The 22,015-nt window shown below is 29.6% G+C and overlaps 1 protein-coding gene across 1 annotated transcript in view; it reads left to right on the forward strand.

Moving 5' to 3' along the window:
* Positions 1-7,653: 7,653 nt before the first annotated feature.
* LOC140450153 (alpha-lactalbumin-like) overlaps positions 7,654-22,015 on the forward strand; it is an 84,931-nt gene continuing 70,569 nt past the window's right edge. The window contains exon 1 of the mRNA XM_072543599.1: positions 7,654-7,679. The gene's annotated coding sequence lies outside the window, so the exon portion shown is untranslated. The remainder of the gene's footprint in view (positions 7,680-22,015) is intronic.

The following is a 22,015-nucleotide window of genomic DNA, read 5'->3' on the forward strand; positions in this document are numbered from 1 at the left end:
GACAGGAAAAGATTAATTTTCACGTTGAGAAAGCCTATGAATAACTGTTCTGATGAGCTTTATTAAAGCGAAATACGTATCAACAGATACATAGACTATTTTTGCGTGAAAGGAAATCTTGACTGTCTTTAATTTTATTTTTATTCGGATCTACTCTGTATGAGTACAAGAAACCAATTCGCTAACGATTTCTGCTTAGCTGAGGAGACATGTCGTGGAATGCAAATTTTAGATTCCCCATGTCTCTATTAACATCTTTATCAGCGTCTGTTATACCTTGCATTTATAGAAGGTTCAGATTAAGGCAGTTATCTGAATTGTGTTTCGAAACTATTTTACGGATTTAATATCAGATGTCGCTATTGCGTCCGTTTCGAAGCCATTTTATCGTTGCTTCACAAAGACAGGAAAAGATTAATTTTCACGTTGAGAAAGCCTATGAATAACTGTTCTGATGAGCTTTATTAAAGCGAAATACGTATCAACAGATACATAGACTATTTTTGCGTGAAAGGAAATCTTGACTGTCTTTAATTTTATTTTTAACAACTACAATTTCGTAAATATGGATCACTTTAAATATCTTAGATAAATAATCACGGTTAATAATAATGCCACTAAAGAAATACAGATCATAATTTAAACTTTTTACCTATTTTAATACATAGATGCTAATCATGGACAATGACTAAGACGGATAAGGAAGAACTACGAATATTTGAAAGGAAAATAATAGGAAAATTGTTTTAACCTCATTATCATATCGCTACAAATCCGTATAGAAGAAGAACACATACTGAATAAAGAAAGCTCTTATAACGATATTGTTTAGAAAAATAAATTGCTTAAGGTAGATCGTACACATGCATAGACGCCAAGATGTCAAACTTGTAAAACTGGTATAGAAGGAAGTTAGCACAGAAGAATACCACTTGGGCGTCTCAGTATGCAATGAAGAGAAAAAAACCAATCATATCTCAAAAAATTAACATCGTGAAGGTTCTTCTCAGAACCCCATAACAAATGGCTAAGCTTTTACTTTTCATTAAAAATTTAAATTTGAATAAGTCACGTAAATAACGTTTTAAAAGTGCCTTTCCTGAGATAACTTTTTTCAAGCCTGGTTTGTTTGATTACATGTAATTGATTTGATAGTCCCCAACAGATGAGTATTGACTATAGGTAGGATAGCAGGTAGTTGAACAGGCATGTGTTGATAAATATGATGGGTCGGTAGATAGTCTCATTATTTCTAAATCTGACCTCATGTTACCTTCCCCCTTCATTTGTGGAAGTCCTAAAGGCATTTTTTCTCTTGGGGCGTCCTCCCAATTTAACTTGGCAATGTAGTTATTATAGAGCCTTTGGATATAGCCAGCGCAACTTTAGCATTAAGATTTAGCTTCTTACACGACGTTGTTGTCTTTATATATGTGTTTGGCCTTGGCATTAGTTCCGTTCGGTATTGGTTAGTACGCGGACCTTTGTAAGTCGAAAAATACTTCTGATGGCTTTTCTAGCAATCCTGATCTAATTAATACCTGAGTTTTACGTACATTGTTTTGTTAGCGTTCTGGCCACATAACCACACATTAGCACTGGTTTAATCACTGTTTTATATATCCTGATTTAAGAAAGTCGTATTAGACCTCTGAATTTAAAAGTATTATAAGAGTTATATATACATCAGTTAGCTACCTGAATATTCCCTTTTATTTCTTATGTTACAATGTTATCTACGATATCTAAAATTATATTATTGTTCCGTTATACCCTACTCTCGATCCTCTCTTTTGTATGTTAAAGAACATTTATTTGATTTTCTCATTAGTGACTATTAGACCATCAGTCAGACTAGAAAACCATCTAACGGATATATATCTCTAAAAATTGCAACTTTCAATGCAAGAACCCTGCTATCAGAAGAAAAATTCATAGAAATGGAATCTGAACTTGATAAAATCAATTGGGACATTGTTGGAGTCGCTGAGGTCAGGTTCAACATGCCCTCAAAAATATGAAAAATAATAGAGCTCCGGCGGAAGATGGTGTAGTCATTGAGACAATTAAACTAGGAGGTCCACTTTTGATGTCCCGAATCCAAACACTTTTTAATCTATGTCTGCATAGTGAAAATATTCCAAGTAAATGAAAAAATTCGGTTACAATCCTCCTCCACAAAAAAGGGGATAAATCAGATTTCGAAAACTATAGGCCAATTAGTTTGCTTAACTACCTATACAAGCTCTTTACTCGAATACTCACAAACAGATTAGAAGCAAAACTCGATTTCTATCAATCAGAAGAACAGGCAGGATTTCGAGCTAAACACGGAACAAACGACCATTTGCAATGCCTTAAAACTCTAGTTGAAAAGTCGATCGAATATAACAGACCCCTTGCTCTTATCTTTGTCGACTTCCACAAAGCATTTGACACAGTCGAAACAGTTGCTATCTTAAAAGCACTATCAGAATGCAGAATAGATTACAGGTATGCAAATATTATTCGAAATATATACGAAAATGCGACAACAACCGTTAACCTCCATTGCATTGAGAAGATAAAAATTGGCAGAGGGGTGCGGCAGGGAGATACCTTGTCGCCAAAACTATTTATAACAGTTATGGAGTACGCATATAAAAGGCTAGAGTTTGAATCAAAGGGTATTAGAATCGATGGAAAGATATTCAATCATGTCAGATATGCCGATGATATTGTTCTCATAACAAACAACTTAGGAGAAGCCAGAGTTATGCTACAAAAACTACAGCAAGTAACCCAGAAAGTCGGTTTAAAAATAAACTATGGAAAAACAAAAATGATGATCAATCTCGTCCCCAATGAGCTAATAGAAATCGAAAAGTCGCCCATAGAACTTGTGGAAAAATATGTGTATTTGGGTCACGAAATAAGGTTAAAAATGAGAGACGTATTAAAAACAAATATACCGATCCATTTAAAAAGAAAAGCTTTTAACCAGTGCGTTCTACCAGTCCTCACATACGGAGCAGAAACCTTAACTCTCACAAAAACATCAGCCGAAAAATTGAGAAGGACACAACGAAAGATGGAGAGATCAATGCTTGGAATAAACTTAAGCAATAGAATAAGAAACGAGGAAGTTCGTAGACGAACTGGAGTGGAAGACATTATCGAACATATTACAAAAAAAAAAATGGAGATGGGCAGGACATGGTGCAAGAATGAAAGACAACAGTTGGACAAAAAAATTGCTTGAGTGGAGACCACGGGCTGACAAGCGAAGCCGAGGAAGACCCCCAAAGCGATGGACCGACGACCTCAAAAGAATCGTGACCAATTGGATAGCAGAGGCTCAGAACAGAAGCAGATGGAAAAGTCTAGAGGAGGCCTATGTTCAACAATGGACAACTCAGGGCTGATTGATGATGATGATGATGACTATTAGACCGCTTTTTTTTGCTGCTACTAGCATTATTTTAGAGCATTCTATTATTTAATTTATGGATTAAATCCGGATAGCAAATAGATATTCTTCACTTTCTCGGAGAAATAATATTCTAACACACAAAATCCTATTAAATTGTCAAAACCTTCCTTGCATATTCTATTCACTTATGAGGAGCAGCAGCAATATCAGTACCATAATAAGGCGTATAGTTCTGGACTGGCTAATTGTTGGATAATGAGAAGCATGAGTGTAGCAGTTTTAATGTTTTCGGGACTGCTACCTGGTATCGGGGAGCAGAATTATCATTACCGAGTTAATGCATATAGGAATTGTTGCTTGAACTTTATTATTATTAAACAACACTATATTTCCTAGTAAAATAATCATAAATTTACAGTAAGAAAAATTTTTGAATGTTGGTTATGAAAACATCATGTACATACCACCGGGTTCACTATGTCCATATCCAGCAAAATCCTTGTAATAATGATACTGGAAACCAAAGATGAAAATATGCTCCAAGAAACTCTGTGTTATAAAACAGTCGAATAAAATACAGATTCTCGATTCCAATAATCAAAAAAATAATGAACAGCTTACTAAAATAGAAATAACGCCTATTTAAGATGTAATCCATTAACGGCCCAAGGGACAAAGCACTCCTAGCATATACTAATGATATAGAACTCATAACTCTAATGAGACACTCTTCCGTCCACAAACTTCAATAAAGTGAAGAGAGCACAAAAAATGTTTGACTTAAAATCAACGAAATGAAAACCAAATACAAGCCAATCAACAGAAAACCAATCAACCAATTCAATAAATTTACAAAAAACATTAAAGTCAACAACTACAATTTTGAAAGTATGGAACACTTTAAATATCTTAGATCACTAATCACGGTTAATAATAATGCCACTAAAGAAATACAGAGCATAATTCAAACTTCAGACCTATTTTAATACATGGATGTGAGTCATGGAGAATGACTTAAACAAATAAGGAAGCACTCCGAATATTTGAAAGGAAAATAATCAGAAATTTTTATTTAACCCCATTATCATAACAACTATTTAAATGGGAATAAGCAACAATTAGAGGTTAAAGTTAGTTTATTGACGTTTCAATTTCCAGCTCGGAAATCATTCTCACTAATGTTTGTATTTTGAGAACGATTTCCGAAGTGGAAATTGAAACGTCAATAAACTAACTTTAAGCTTTAATTGTGGCTTATTCCCATTTAAATAGTAATTACTTTAAAATGCCACAAGAAAATAGCTTCAGAACTCATTATCATATCGCTACAAATCCGTATAGAATAAGAAAACATACTGAATAAAGAAAGCTCGCATAACGATATTGTCAGGAAAATAAATCCCTTAAGGTATATCGGACACGTGCATAGACGCCAAGATGTCAAACTTGTAGAACTGGTGTGGAAGAAAGTTAGCACAGAAGAATGCCACTTGGGCATGTCAGTATACAATGGAGAGAAAACATCCAATCATATCTCAAAAAATGAACATTTCATTTGATTGCAGATTCGTGGAAAATCGATCAACTTGGAGATAAGTTGTAATCAGCGAAGACCTACCCAGTTTTGTAGCGCTACGTATTGATAATGATAAAAAGAAAGGAGAAACAGTGACAAAAAGCAACAAAAATGGACTATGGAGCAAAGCTGCTTCAAAATCTTTGATTGGAGAGGATTTAAATGAAAGTATAAGAAATACAATGGATGATTGATGGATTCGAGAAACTTGAGACTTGAGAAAGGCACTCTCCGAAACAGCTGTAGTGATAACATAGGAATAATTTTGTAGGAGTTTTGCTGTTTTATTGTTAAACAAAATGGAATTAACATACGACATATATACACTAAAATAACTAGACAACTTATATGATACGGATATATAAGGAGAAAGTTTAATGATACAATAATCTACCCAATATTTGTTATGAGTAAACACGATATGAATAAACAAAATAAAGAAAACCATGGCAAAAGGCAAAAAGAGTAATGATTTAAAAATGAGAGAGGTATCCTGTGGATAACATGTGCTTAATTAAGAAGACGACAAAAAACGTTTTAAATTGATAAATGTATACAATTTTTAACAATGTATATTTATAGGTCATTATTAGGGTCAACGTGCTAATTTTATGTAAAATAACACTTTTCAAGTTGGATCGGTTACAGCACGGTGGAATCAAATACACCCAAAGTTAAAAACTATCGATGTTTATATGAAAGATGAAACCTTATGGCACATGACCGTGCAATGTTGACACCTACACATTATCACATAATTGTGAACGGTATATTGTACCTAATTACTAAGAAGTTTGTTATTTTATTCTAAGAATAAGTTTAATAATTTACGGGAGATTTAATGTATTTAAAATTGTACAGGATCCGGTATCGTAATAGTCAAATTTCACTACAACTCCATTAAAACGTGTTAAATTTTACTTTGGATATTCTTTTTGTGAATATAATAAGTAAAAATACAGTAAGTATCATCTTCTTATTGTGCCGTATTCTAATTAAGGTTAGCGATTACTTCTTTAAACGCTTCCCATAAATTATTATAGTTTAAATTTAACTACTTTATGAAACAAATATTGTACGTCATAAATTGCAGGAATTGAAAAATTACAAAGATCTCCTGTTTACAGAGTTTCTTTTAATTTTGTGTAGTTTATTATAATCCTACCGAAGGGCTTCTACTTTCTTAAACTGTTACACGACTACTCTACTCGATGTTAGTACATTTAGAGACTAAATGTTTAAGTGCATATACATTTTAACAAAAAATAATAATAAATAAAACGAAAACTAGCCATTTCCAAGTTTATAATAAATACTTTTTTAAGTTTGAAAATAATTAAAGCAAGTAATATAAATAACCACCATAAAATATTTAACTACATTAACCAAGTACCCATTTGTGAAATTTCTCGATGACTAAATTGATTGATATTTAAATAAATTTGAAGTTCCAAAACGTACCTGCTGTAAAATTAAAAAATCTACGACTAATCAAATTATTGGCAACATCGGAGAAGTTTAGTTGTGTACGCAAAGAAATGTATACGGATCCCAAAAGTGTTGTAACCTATTACGGAGTCCACTTAATCCGACGTGTTGGTCGGAGTCCACATAAAGCGCTACCCAGATAATAATATACACGATGTATATTCGCCTGGAGTTAGTATAATACCGTTTTAGTACGGAGCCCCCATTAACCGCTAGATCTATATATATATATATATATATATATATATATATATATATATATATATATATATATATATATATATATATATATATATATATATATATATATATATATATGTATATATATATATATATATATGTATATATATATATATATATATATATATATATATATATATATATATATAAAAATTTATTAGTAACATACTGTAAAACTTTAACAAATAAATATAAACTCGAAAGAAAATCACTGAAGAACCAAAGGTTGTGCTAAATAAAACTAATTCTGATACGGCTCAGCCGTCCCTGTGGTTTAATACTAAACTATACATGCATATTCAAGACCACTATAATTTTTTGAATTCTAATCTATATCCACATTAGTATAAAAACACAGAAATGTATGTGTGTTAAATAGTTAATAATAATATTAAATTACAAAAGAAGGTAAGTAAAATAACCACATATTTACATTTACCTGTACACTTGACTTATCTTAGTCAGATCCTTATTTTAATTAAAGTTCATTATAGGCTTTGAAGAAGTGTAAAAATCTTTCAATTTTTGATTTTATTTTTTAAGTTGTTTCTAAAAAAATTCTAAATGTTATTTATGTTTCTAATAATTATCACTTTGTGAATTCGGGCCATAAAAATTTTTGTATATTCAGATAAGTTTTGATATCTTTCATTTATGTATATATATATATGTATATATATATATATATATATATATATATATATATATATATATATATATATCTATATATGGTTTTTAATTGGTATCTAGGAAGAAAAAAACGTTAATAATTAAAAAAAAAACCGTAAATTGTGAATTTTAAAATCATTATTAAATTCATAGATTACTTCATTAGATTATATAAAATTAACTGTAACTCTCTAAGTTTATATTTCTACCGATCAAATTATTAATCTTTAGTAATATCTCATTTACAGGGTGCGGCATTAGTGTGAGAAAGTTTTACCAACTACTCATTTTGTCGTAAGAGATACGAAAAAATTGTAAAGATAAAAGTTTACAGTGGACATACATTCGACCATACTTAAATATGTTCAAATATACAGGGCTATGCATATTGACTCCATGGAAAAACTTATCTTTTCTTAATGAAACACCCAGTATATTTTTAAATTTTTGAACTCTCCTCAATATTCTCGTTTTTGTGTTTTTGCAACATTATACGAAGTAATTTAAAAGATAATTGCGTTTTTTTTTATTAATTTCGTAGCAATATTAACACCCTGTAGTATTGTAAAGATTTGACATAAAAAAAATTATATTTTTTTCAATACAGTCTACTATTGTTTAAAATTACTAACATAGCGAAAAATTCTATTTTGATATACAGGGTTGGTCGAAACCCGGAATGAGTATTTTCTAAGGTTTCTCCCAGAGAAGCTTTTCAACGTTTACTAGAACGATTCTAACGGTCAGGACACATAGATTGCATGAAACATGATAGAATAAAAACTATTGTAGATGAAGAAAATAAACTAAATTATTGTAATTATTATTTTCATTAAGAATCCTCATATTATTACTAGATAAATTATTGTAAATGCGTTTGATGTCAGTGGTCGTAGTGTAGGCAGAATTAAAAAAATAAGAACAAGGAGCATCCATGTATGGTCGTTGAATGTTTTTTTGTAGGGATTCTTGGAAATTATGTCATCGGACATTACTTTTTAGGGGATTACGTAAATGAAAAAATGTATCTACAATTCCAGGAATTGCCGGAATTATTGTAAGCAGTACCGTTGAACATACGTCAAAGAATGTGGATAAGATATGATGGCGCTCAAGTATATTACAATTTTTTAGTGAATGAACATTTAAATAATAATTTTCATGAAACATGGAGTAGAAGAAGGTGACATAAGTTGGCCTCTACGATCTCCAGAGTTAAACAAGCTTGACTTTTTATAAAAAATAAGGTGTATAAAACACTAACTAAACAAGATATGTGTTTATCTGTATATATATAATGTTCGGAAAGATTTCAGCGGTTAGTACAATTAAACCTAGAGCTAAGATTAATACTATTATAAAAATTAATATTAAACTCACCAGTCTTCCGGGTTGAACCGCGTCGATATCCATTGGGCCGAGCTTTCGACATCCTCTCTGATCTCTTCTTCTGCCCTGAAGAATTATCAAATTTTTGTTTTTTAAAAATTAATTCTGGTCAATCAAGTCGTTTATTGTAAAATAGAGTTTATTTTAACAATGTTTAATGAACAATTTTAAGTTTTTATGCGGAGAAAATTGTGAAAAAAATAAATGTTTAATATTAGGTAAATAAGGTTATTTTACTCTAAACTTAAATAATAATTTAAATTGCTTAAACAAGTCGTTTTAACTGAAAGAAGTGCATGATCAGTAACGAGTATTCCCCCCTCTAGCTTTTATTACTGCTAACATCTTGCTCAGCATGCTTGCAAGTAAATTTTGGACATATCCTTGGAAAATTGCATTCCATTTATCCTATGCAGTAAGCCGAAGGTGCTCTATTGGATATAAATCTGGGCTAAACGGTGGCCAATCCAATCTTCGAATTTGGACCTCATCAAGAGAATTACTCACTATGGCAGCGGCATGTGGTCGAGCATTATCGTGCATTAACGTGAATCTTTCATATCCAATGTAACCAACATATGAAAAAACATGATCTTGCAGGATGTTTTAAACGTAAGAATCACCAGTCATCCGTCCAATCACTTCCACAAGTGCGGTACGTACCTCCCAACTAATACCTTACCAAAGAATTATGCCATTAACTCCAAAACTAACGGTCTGGGCGAGACTCCAGCTGGCGAATCGTTCTCCAACTCTTCTGTAGACGTAATTTTGACCATCTGGCTTCCATAATAGGATTCTGGTCTTATCAGTGAAAAGAACCTTTTTCCAGTTGTCGATATTCTACTAAATATGTGTTCTTACAAATTCCAAACGACGAGCTTTATGTTTTTGGAGAAGACGTGGAACTTTGACGGGGCGTCTGTGCTTTAAGTTTTCTTCTCTTGAACTTCTTCTAACTGTTTGTGAACTCACATTAACTTGTCTAACCTTTAATAGCTCATTTCTGAGGTGAATGGATGACAATGAACGATTTCGTGTAGAATTAAGAACCAAAAACGGTCATCAATTGCGGTTGTGCACCTTAGGCGTCCTTGACCAGGCCTTCGTACAAAATTTAAAAATTTAGAAACTATAAATTCAGTTTTGCTGAGATGTCGTGCGATACCTTTTTGTTCATATCTTTCCTCGTACAAAATTACAATATGTGTTACTTGGACTTCATCGCAGTGTCGAATTTTTGGGATACTTGTTTTAAACTCAGGTTAATCAAAATAATATTTAATTAAACTTAATAAATAAACTAAAAATAACCGAATTAGTATGATTTTTCCTTTACGTGAAGAAGGATTTTTATGATAAAATGTACGAATGACACTAACCACTGAATAAACGTCAAAATAAACATCAAAATATTTCAAACCAGTTGAGCACATCAGAATACTATATGAGTATTATCAGTAATCTAAAATTATTATGAACTACAAAAACTTATGACTACAAAAAAAAATTGGAAAATTGGCACACATCAACCCCCTAGGCCCCACCCACCATAACCAAAAAAGTTTAAATTGCAAACTCCTACTTGTGATACATCATTAAAAAGACTATAAATAATGCTATCCAATGATATAAATGATGCTTATACAGGGTGAAACTTTGGCTTAAATGGAAAATTCAATGAGGTTTTTTTTTTTAATTCTGTTGATGACACTGTATAATTATTGTTTAATAATGATACAGGGTGTTAATATCAGCCTTACTTTGACTTTTGTATTTGTAATGCTATCTCCCGAACTATTATTTTTAGTGATAAGCCCGTCGGAATTTTTTTTGTTAAATAAAAATTTAATTTGCTGTTTTTGCAAAACAAGTTGATAACATCTGATTTTTTCAATAATTTTTGGTTTATTTGTGAATTTTAAATGTCATTAATTTTCATCATTTGTACGATCGGTACTGTCATTCAGCTGTAGTTGTCGCGATGGTTTACAGTATACCTGAACACGTGCAGATCATTTTCATATTTGACTCACAGACCCAGTGTTATTTATGAACAGCTCAAATATTTCATGAAAGACATCCGGACAAAAATGTTAGTCACGTGTACATGTGTAAAATTTCGTTTAAACATTCTTTTTTGTTTAGTAACAAAAAGAAGAAGATTTATCCACCGTTGACAGATGTCTGAAAGAATGTAACAGATATATGGAGAATTAAATATGACATTTTACAAGTTTTATATATAAATCATAAAGAAAGAATATAATTATAAATTTTGCTTAAATTTTGAATTTCTGATCTTTTGTTTAAATTATTATCACTTTTGCTAATACAAACAATTTCCAAAAAAAGTCCTTTTAAATTTATTACTATTTTGAAAGTAATAAATTTAAAATTCTCAAATAAACCAAAAATTATTGAAAAAATCAGATGTTATCAACTTGTTTTAGAAAAACGGCAAATTAAATTTTTATTTAACAAAAAAAATTCCGACGGACTTATCACTAAAAATAATAGTTCGGGAGATAGCATTACAAATACAAAAGTCAAAGTAAGGCTGATATTAACACCCTGTATCATTATTAAACAATAATTATACAGTGTCATCAACAGAATTAAAAAAAAACCTTATTCAATTTTCCATTTAAGCCAAAGTTTCACCCTGTATAAGCATCATTTATATCATTGGATAGCATTATTTATAGTCTTTTTAATGATGTATCACAAGTAGGAGTTTGCAATTTAAACTTTTTTGGTTATGGTGGGTGGGGCCTAGGGGGTTGATGTGTGCCAATTTTCCAATTTTTTTTTGTAGTCATAAGTTTTTGTAGTTCATAATAATTTTAGATTACTGATAATACTTATATAGCATTCTGATGTGCTCAACTGGTTTGAAATAATTTGATGTTTATTTTGACGTTTATTCAGTGGTTAGTGTCATTCGTACATTTTATCATAAAAATCCTTCTTCACGTAAAGGAAAAATCATACTAATTCGGTTATTTTTAGTTTATTTATTAAGTTTAATTAAATATTGTTTTGATTTAACTGAGTTTAAAACAAGTATCCCAAAAATTCGACACTGCGATGAAGTCCAAGTAGCACATATTGTAATTTTGTACGAGGAAAGATATGCACAAAAAGATATCGCACGACATCTCAGCAAAACTGAATTTATAGTTTCGAATACTCTAAAAAGGTACCATAAAACAGGAAATTTTGTACGAAGGCCTGGTCAAGGACGCCTAAGGTGCACAACCGCAATTGATGACCGTTTTTGGTTCTTAATTCTACACGAAATCGTTCATTGTCATCGATTCACCTCAGAAATGAGCTATTAAAGGTTAGACGAGTTAATGTGAGTTCACAAACAGTTAGAAGAAGTTCAAGAGAAGCAAACTTAAAGCACAGACGCCCCGTCAAAGTTCCACGTCTTCTCCAAAAACATAAAGCTCGTCGTTTGGAATTTGTAAGAACACATATTTAGTGGAATATCGACAACTGGAAAAAGGTTCTTTTCACTGATAAGACCAGAATCCTATTATGGAAGCCAGATGGTCAAAACTACGTCTACAGAAGAGTTGGAGAACGATTTGCCAGCTGGAGTCTCGCCCAACCCGTTAGTTTTGGAGTTAATGGCATAATTCTTTGGTAAGGTATTAGTTAGGAGGTACGTACCGCACTTGTGGAAGTGATTGGACGGATGACTGGTGATTCTTACGTTTAAAACATCCTGCAAGATCATGTTTTTTCATATGTTGGTTACATTGGATATAAAAGATTCACGTTAATGCACGATAATGCTCGACCACATGCCGCTGCCATAGTGAGTAATTATCTTGATGAGGTCCAAATTCGAAGATTAATGCAATTTTAATTACTGTAAGCAGTAATAAAAGCTAGAGGGGGGAATACTCGTTACTGATCCATGCACTTCTTTCAGTTAAAACGACTTGTTTAAGCAATTTAAATTATCATTTAAGTTTAGAGTAAAATAACCTTATTTACCTAATATTAACGACTTGACGAATAAACGACTTGATTGACCAGAATTTATTTTTAAAAATCAAAAATTTGATAATTCTTCAGGGCTGAAGAAGAGATCAGAGAGGATGTCGAAAGCTCGGCCCAATGGATATCGACGCGGTTCAACCCGGAAGACTGGTGAGTTTAATATTAATTTTTATAATAGTATTAATCTTAGCTCTAGGTTTAATTGTACTAACCGCTGAAATCTTTCCGAACATTATATATATACAGATAAACACATTTCTTGTTTAGTTAGTGTTTTATATACCTTATTTTTTATAAAAAGTCAAGCTTGTTTTACTCTGGAGATCGTAGAGGCCAACTTATGTCACCTTCTTCTACTCCATGTTTCAGGAAAATTATTATTTAAATGTTCATTCACTAAAAAATTGTGATATACTTGAGCGCCATCATATCTTATACACATTCTTTGACGTATGTTCAACGGTACTGCTTACAATAATTCCGGCAATTCCTGGAATTGTAGATACATTTTTCCATTTACGTAATCCCCTAATTGATCCCGTAATCCCCTTATTGATGGTGTTGCTGGTGTTGATGGAATTGCCTTTTGTTGTTGTGGGGTGGCTTTCTTTTTCGGTGCTTTTGGTCATCTTCGATAGTTAGCTGTGTGGGCTTGCTCGCAGTTTGCTCATTTAGGATCAGTTGTTCTGTCCTCTGCTGAGGTAGTTGTCTCAGTTCACTTCTACACACTACACACTACACTTCACACCTTTGGCGCCACAGTGGCATGATTTGGAACTGTTACACGTTACCACTGAATCAGCAGTTACTAATATTGTAAAACCACTTGTCGCTCTTTATTTTAGTTCAATATATTTATGTTTTTAAGTTCAGTAATTGCTAATTGTATTTTCGAAATAAAATTATTTTTTAAAAAAGTCAAAAAAGTGTTTCGTGATATAAATTATATATATATATATATATATATATATATATATATATATATATATATATATATATATATATATATATATATATATATATATATATATATATATATATTGATATATATATATATATATATATATATATATATATATATATATATATATTGTTATGATGTGTTGTTTGTTTGAATGATGAGCAATGAGTATTTTTAATAATATAATATATAGGGTTTTTATCGCGGTTCTCAAAGAATTAGCTTGTAAGTACTTTTTTAAATTATCTTTATTATAACTATTATGAAACACACATATATATCTAACTTAGCCAATGTAAATTTAAAATAAACTATCTTTAAATTGATATTCTTATAAAACTAATTAAATTCTATAGACAATGTAAAATTTAAACAAACTATCTTCAAAATTGAAATTGTTATGACACTAACTAAATTATATTAACAAAATTTTGTACCTTTCTTTCACTGAATGCCTAAATGAACTGTTTTCCACTATATAGATTCTAATCATCACTAAATGTCTTCGTACTTCGGTTATCCTTGTTTTTGTGAAATTACTTTTTCCAATTATCAGCTTCTACCAATTTAAGATATAGTTTTCTTCACCAGCATTTCTACACCACCAAGCAAACCAGCAAACACCATTTATATTTATTCTTCTTTTCAATATACCAATATCCAATTATTATAAGTTGATTTATACTAATCTCCAATCATAATATAATTTTAATTCCTTCCAATGTCCATCCAATATTCTTCTAATATACTTTTATAATCTTCAATAATTATTTGTGTATAATTATAAATGTGCATTAAATATATGCATAATTTTTAATCTTCATTTAACTCACTATATTAAACAATTTGACTATTTGTAACTGATTCACTGACTCCAACTAATCTTTCATATTTCTTACTAAACTTTTCTGACTGACTTCTTGAAAATTCTGAACAATTTACTTCACTATTCACTAACTAAATGTGTCTACTAACTTTCATAATGAACTGGCCTGACTTCTGACTAAAAACTGCCATCTTGAATCCAAATCACGGGTATTTATATCTTTTTGGATATTCCAGAATCATCTGGTAAGAGATCATGTTCCAATTTGTTCTATTAAATACATGTCTGAATTTTCTGGAACAAACCATTTCGCAAACATGGCCATCTCCGGTGATTTTCTATTAATAATTTTGTTGACATTTAGGCTTTTCAGATCAGAATAAACATTTAAATCATTAAATATATATAAATTAAACATTTTAAACTAACATTATTATTATAACCCCACTTATATTCGTATTATGATTAATTTCTATCTGTCAATTTACTGTATAGTTGGTTGCCTATGCACATGGCTCACTTAAATATATTTACAACATTAAAATATAACTTTTTACACTTATTATATGCTAATTTATTAAAAATGCCCTCACATAAATATCTTTTTATTAAATTCTCTAGTATATAACTTATTTAAAATAATCAAATACTTTTTTATATCTAATATTATGTAGTATATAACTTATAAATTAATTTTTTTAAACAATATCATTTCAAACACCCCAAAATTAAATTTAAAATAAATAATTTACTTATTATTTTTTTAAATATTAATTTTCTTATCCACATACCTTAGTAATTATAATAAATGAAATAATTTAATTTCCTATTTTAATTGTTCTATCAAATACATCCCTGTTCGCTGTCTATGTCAAACTGTCATGTCAAATAAAGTTTGTGTGTTGTTTTATTGTGTTTACATTTTACAATGGATGTTAAGATACAAATCTAGGAATTATTTCCATTCAACAGGCTTTCATCCATATAAATTGGTAAGTTTTATACTTTATTATATTAGAAAGACATTTATAAAATCAATTTTGTATCTAACCCCCAAATTATGATTTTTAGGGTACAAAATAATTTCCATATATACAAAATTCAACAAGTATGATGTCAAATTGATTCAAAACAATGAAATCTAGCATCTATGTATGAAATGGATCTATCAGTAAGTTATTAGTGTTATTATATTTGTGTTAAAGGTATAGAAAACATTATTCAATGTCTTCATGATATTGAAAAATGTCATTAATATGAAACATGCCTCTTAGTCTGTTCTCTGCATCTATTAACACATAACTATTTAGTGCATTCTGATTTTCAATTCTATATGGACCTTCAAACATTGGTTGTAATTTCTTACAACGATTTTCTTTAACATTACTTTTTCTAAGTGAACGAATTAACACTTGGTCCTCCTCCTCCTTCCTCCTAATTCGGTTATTCACTTTCTGCATTACTTGTTCTAACATATCCTGATTATATTCACTAATCCACTTTCTGTTTCCTATATGGCCAAACATTAAATATTCTGGTACTTCCTCTGTATTCAAATTATGTGTATTATTTAAAAAATATTCTACTTGTGGTATATGTTGCTGCCAAGTTTCATGTTGGTTTTGGCACAGTATCCTTAAATATTTTATAACTTCTTTAATATATCTTTCTGCAGGATTTGCCTGAGGATGTCTGATACTTGTAAAATGAATGTTGATTCCCTTTTTCTCACAAAATGTCCGAAATTTTTGGTTGTTAAAATATGTAGCATTATCTATTATGCAATTTCTAAATGGTCCTATTTCTTCGAAAAATTGATTAATATATAATTTTAATGTTTTAACATTTGTTCTGGAGCAGGGATATAGTTTAATAAATTTTGTATATAAATCAACTATCACTAGTATATGCTTTTTTCCTGTTGGACTGAGAACTAAATTTGAAATAAAATCCATGGAAACTGTATTTAGTTTTTCATATACAACATTAGATTTATATGTGTTCTGGTTTTTGAAATTCTTTTCTTTGTTTAGTTGACATATTGGGCATTGGGTAGTAATTTCTTTTGCTATACTTATGTCATTATTTGCAAAATAATTGTCCCTAAATAGCATCCATAGCTTTCTTGAACCAATATGCATATAATTGTTATGTAAATTTTTCAATATTTTCTTTGCTAAAGTTCTAGTTATTACATATACTTCTATGCCATTTATTATTTTATAATATACCCCATCTTTCCTAAGGACTTTTTGTTTTTCACTCAAATTGATCTGATCTCTTATAATTTCTTCTTTAGAATATAATCCAGTACTTTCTACTAATTGATTTAATCCAATTTTTATTGTTCGCTGCCCTTTTTGTGGTGTATTTTCTAACCTTGATAAAGCATCTGCCACTATATTGGATTTTCCAGAAATGTATTTGATTTCAAAGCAGTATTCACTAAGTATTAGACTCCACCGATGTATTCTACTGTTTCCATATTTGTTATTTAATATAGACGTTAAAGCTTGGTGATCTGTTTCTATTGTAAATTCATTACCCAACAAATAAAATCTTAATTTTGTGACACAGTGTATTATACTTGCTAGTTCTAATTCTGAAACTGAGTAACCCTTTTCATGTGGCTTTGTAATTCTTGAAATGAATTGTATTGGGTATTCGACCCCATCATGTATTTGTAATAATACCCCTGATAATCTCTCTATTGATGCATCTGTTCTTAATATGAATGGCTGTGTGTAGTCAGGATAGTATATTTTCAAATTTGACAGAAAAATGTTTTTAATTTCTTGGAATGCTAGTTCTCTTCTCTGATCCCATCTCCATTTTACACCTTTTCTCAGTAGTTCAAGTAATGGAATTTCTTTTATACTTAGATCTGGTATCATCCTTTTATAATAATTAATTATTCCAATAAATCCTCTTAAAGTTCTTAAATTGTGTGGTGTTTTATATTCCTGAATGACTTGTGTCCGTTCTGGATCCATTTCGATTCCCTTAGTGTTAAGTTTATAACCTAGATATATGACTTCTTTTTGAAAAAATGTACATTTTTCTTGATTTATTTTTAGTCCAACTTTGTCTAATCTATTTATTATAATTTTTAGGTGTTTCTCATGATCTTCAGCAGTTTTAGAAAAAATTAATATATCATCAATGTAGTGAATTACAAAATGTTCATATTGATCCAAAATATCATGAAGACATCTACATAGAGATGATTGAAGTCCAAATGGTACTACTTTGAATTGATATACTACTCCATCTATCTGAAATCCTGTATACTGTCTACTTTTTCTTTCTAGAGGTATTAACCAGAAACTATGCTGTAAATCGATTTTAGTGAAAAATGACATTCCTGTAATTCTTCCTAATATTCCATCTATACTCATTGGTGCTTCAAATTGCTTTTCAGTAATCTTGTTAATATTCCTTGCATCCAAACATAACCTGATTTCACCTGATCTTTTTCGTACTACTACTATGGGGTTAATAAAACGTGTGTCTGCCTTCTCAATGATCCCATCTTCTAACATATTATTAATTGTTTTGTTTACTTCTTCTCTGTATTTATATGGTATTGGGTATGATTTTGTTTTAAAATCTTTTTCTTCTTTAACTTTTATACTATGGATATAATTTTGTGCAATTCTATTTTCTTTATTGACAAGTCCCTTGTGTTGCTGCAATATGGAAATGACTATTGATTTATATTCTTCAGGGCAATTTAAAACTTTTATCACATCTTCTTCTTTACAAATAAAATTATTCTTCATTATGTACTCATTATTCCTTGCTTCCAATTTTACGCACTCCGCCTCGTAGGCATCCATCTGCTTAAAATTTCCATTCCTTAAATATTTACTACAATAATTATTCTTTACATTCTTTTGGGACATTTCCCTATCATCAAAATACATTTCTTCTTCATAAACATCATTATTTTCTTTTAATAATATCCTATCAACTCTTATTCCTTCTTCTACCTCATCTTTCTGCATAAATTTAATTATTTGCCCTTCCAAAGTTACCATTTTTTCTTCAAAATCTATCTTTACTTTCTTTTTTTCCAATTCATCATTTCCCATTAATATATCAACACATAAATCCTTGACAATAAATCCTTGCATATTAATTTCGTTATTAAGAATATTAATTTTAAAATTGGCTAGTTTATCAATTTCACCCAACTTCTTATTATTTGCACCAACAATTTTAATTTTTGGAATCTTTATTATATCTGATAGTTTTAATGTATTAAAAATAAAATTCTCCGAGACTAAAGTACTTTCTAAACCAGTATTTTTCATAATTTTAATCATTTTATTTTTGGCCAAAGCATTTATATAAATTAAATTAATAGATTCAATAATTTTCTCTTCATCTAAAGAAATAAATTCTGAAGGTTTTTCATAATAGCAATGGCCTAACTTGTAATTCAGAAAGTTTACTGCACAAAATTTTGATTATTAGAATTGTCAGATTGTATCTGACCACTTGGATCTGATGTCCTATGTCTTTCCCTACTATGACTTCTACTCACATTTTCTTGCCTTGTACGATTTCGTTCCCTGTCTTCGCAGCTCCTATTCCTTCGAACACAATTTACCTGTCTGTTATAGCTAGGTCGCTCTGTATTTTTTCTATTGTTAAAATCTTGTCTATTATTATTAGTACTGTTATTAAAATGTTGTCTATTATAATTAGTATTATTATTCAAATTTTGTCTATTATAACTAGTATTATTATTAAAGTTCTGTCTATTTGGATTACTGTTATTATTATTAAAATTTTGTAAACTATCACCATACCTAGTATTATTGTTATATGATTGTCTATATTGTTGATTATCATTTTTATTATATTGAAAGTTATTATTGTTTTTTCTGTTGTTATTATTACTTGTCATATTGCCTCTTTGTATTCTTTGAATAAAATTAATAAAACTATCTATTGTTTGAATATTTTGTACAGTTACGGTTTGCACAACACCAGTATCAAAATGTCTAGATACATTTAAGACTGTTTCATCCTCTCTAAGTGGTGGTTCTAAATATTTTGCAACTGTTATCAATTTCAATGCATAATCTACCATATTTGATTTTAAATTTTGATTATACTTTCCAAAATATAGAATTTCTCTAAACTTGGCTTGCTCCAATTCACCCCAATAATAATTTAAAAATTTATTTTCAAATGTTTGAAAATTATCTAAATCATTCTCAATACTAGCAAACCAAGTTGCTGCATTGTCATTTAATGTCACTCTAATATAATCTTTAATATCATTAATATTATTCACAAATCTTAATTTATGTTTTAAACTATTTATGTATACTCTAGGATGCAAATTTTTTATATTACCAGAGAATTTAATCCCAGTCTCATTTGTTAAATTTAAGTAAGGTCTTCCTATGTCTCTCATTTGTGAAATATCATCTATTCTCTGTTCCACATTTCTTATTTGATTATTATTTATTTGGATATTTTGTTGTATATCATCTAATTTTTCTTCTGCGTTTCTCCTGTCTTCGTTAATTTTTACTTCTAAGTTACATTTCTGTAACTCTATTTTCTGTTCTATATCTATCTTATTATCTTGAATAATCCTCTTTACTTCTGTCCTCTCATTTTCTATCCTTTTCTTGTAGTCATTCCGTATAATTTTTATTTCATTTGCTACTTTTTTCTCTGCAGCTTCAAGTTTTTTATCCATTTGTTTTTCTATTTGTTTTACAATTTTATTATTATTATCTTCTATTTTCTTTTCTAATTTTCTATAATTCTCTTCTAATTTTTGTTCCATTTTTTTCATGTCTTCTTTGACTTCTTTTGAATTCTCTTCCAATTTTTTTATGTCTTCTTTGACTTCTTTTGAATTCTCTTCCAATTTTTTTATGTCTTCTTTGATTTCTTTTGAATTCTCTTCCATTTTTTTTGTATTCTCTTCCATTTTTTTTGTATTCTCTTCCATTGTCTTGTTCATCTGCATCATTAATGACATCAAAGCTGCCATATTGACATTTTCCTCTCTTTCTGGATTCATTTCTGCAGTATTTTGTGGAACTTGAACTAAACTCTCCTTTTGTATAGGTTGTGTTTCTACTTCCACATCTTCTTCATTCTTTTTGCTTCTTGTACCTTTCTTTCCTTGAGACATTTTGAGACTTTACTTGTTCAAATATAATTAAAAATAAAATCTATAATTTTTTCTTTCTACTGATAATTAATTTAATTATATGAGAGCACTTATCTTCCCAAACTAATTCTTTTAAATAGAGAGCCACCGCGTTGGGTGCCAAATTGTTATGATGTGTTGTTTGTTTGAATGATGAGCAATGAGTATTTTTAATAATATAATATATAGGGTTTTTATCGCGGTTCTCAAAGAATTAGCTTGTAAGTACTTTTTTAAATTATCTTTATTATAACTATTATGAAACACACATATATATCTAACTTAGCCAATGTAAATTTAAAATAAACTATCTTTAAATTGATATTCTTATAAAACTAATTAAATTCTATAGACAATGTAAAATTTAAACAAACTATCTTCAAAATTGAAATTGTTATGACACTAACTAAATTATATTAACAAAATTTTGTACCTTTCTTTTACTGAATGCCTAAATGAACTGTTTTCCACTATATAGATTCTAATCATCACTAAATGTCTTCGTACTTCGGTTATCCTTGTTTTTGTGAAATTACTTTTTCCAATTATCAGCTTCTACCAATTTAAGATATAGTTTTCTTCACCAGCATTTCTACACCACCAAGCAAACCAGCAAACACCATTTATATTTATTCTTCTTTTCAATATACCAATATCCAATTATTATAAGTTGATTTATACTAATCTCCAATCATAATATAATTTTATTTTCTTCCAATGTCCATCCAATATTCTTCTAATATACTTTTATAATCTTCAATAATTATTTGTGTATAATTATAAATGTGCATTAAATATATGCATAATTTTTAATCTTCATTTAACTCACTATATTAAACAATTTGACTATTTGTAACTGATTCACTGACTCCAACTAATCTTTCATATTTCTTACTAAACTTTTCTGACTGACTTCTTGAAAATTCTGAACAATTTACTTCACTATTCACTAACTAAATGTGTCTACTAACTTTCATAATGAACTGGCCTGACTTCTGACTAAAAACTGCCATCTTGAATCCAAATCACGGGTATTTATATCTTTTTGGATATTCCAGAATCATCTGGTAAGAGATCATGTTCCAATTTGTTCTATTAAATACATGTCTGAATTTTCTGGAACAAACCATTTCGCAAACATGGCCATCTCCGGTGATCCAGAGAATTCCATTCTTTTCTATTAATAATTTTGTTGACATTTAGGCTTTTCAGATCAGAATAAACATTTAAATCATTAAATATATATATATTAA

This window comes from Diabrotica undecimpunctata, chromosome 9 (assembly GCF_040954645.1).
Source record: "Diabrotica undecimpunctata isolate CICGRU chromosome 9, icDiaUnde3, whole genome shotgun sequence".
In the NCBI taxonomy this organism is placed as follows: domain Eukaryota; kingdom Metazoa; phylum Arthropoda; class Insecta; order Coleoptera; family Chrysomelidae; genus Diabrotica; species Diabrotica undecimpunctata.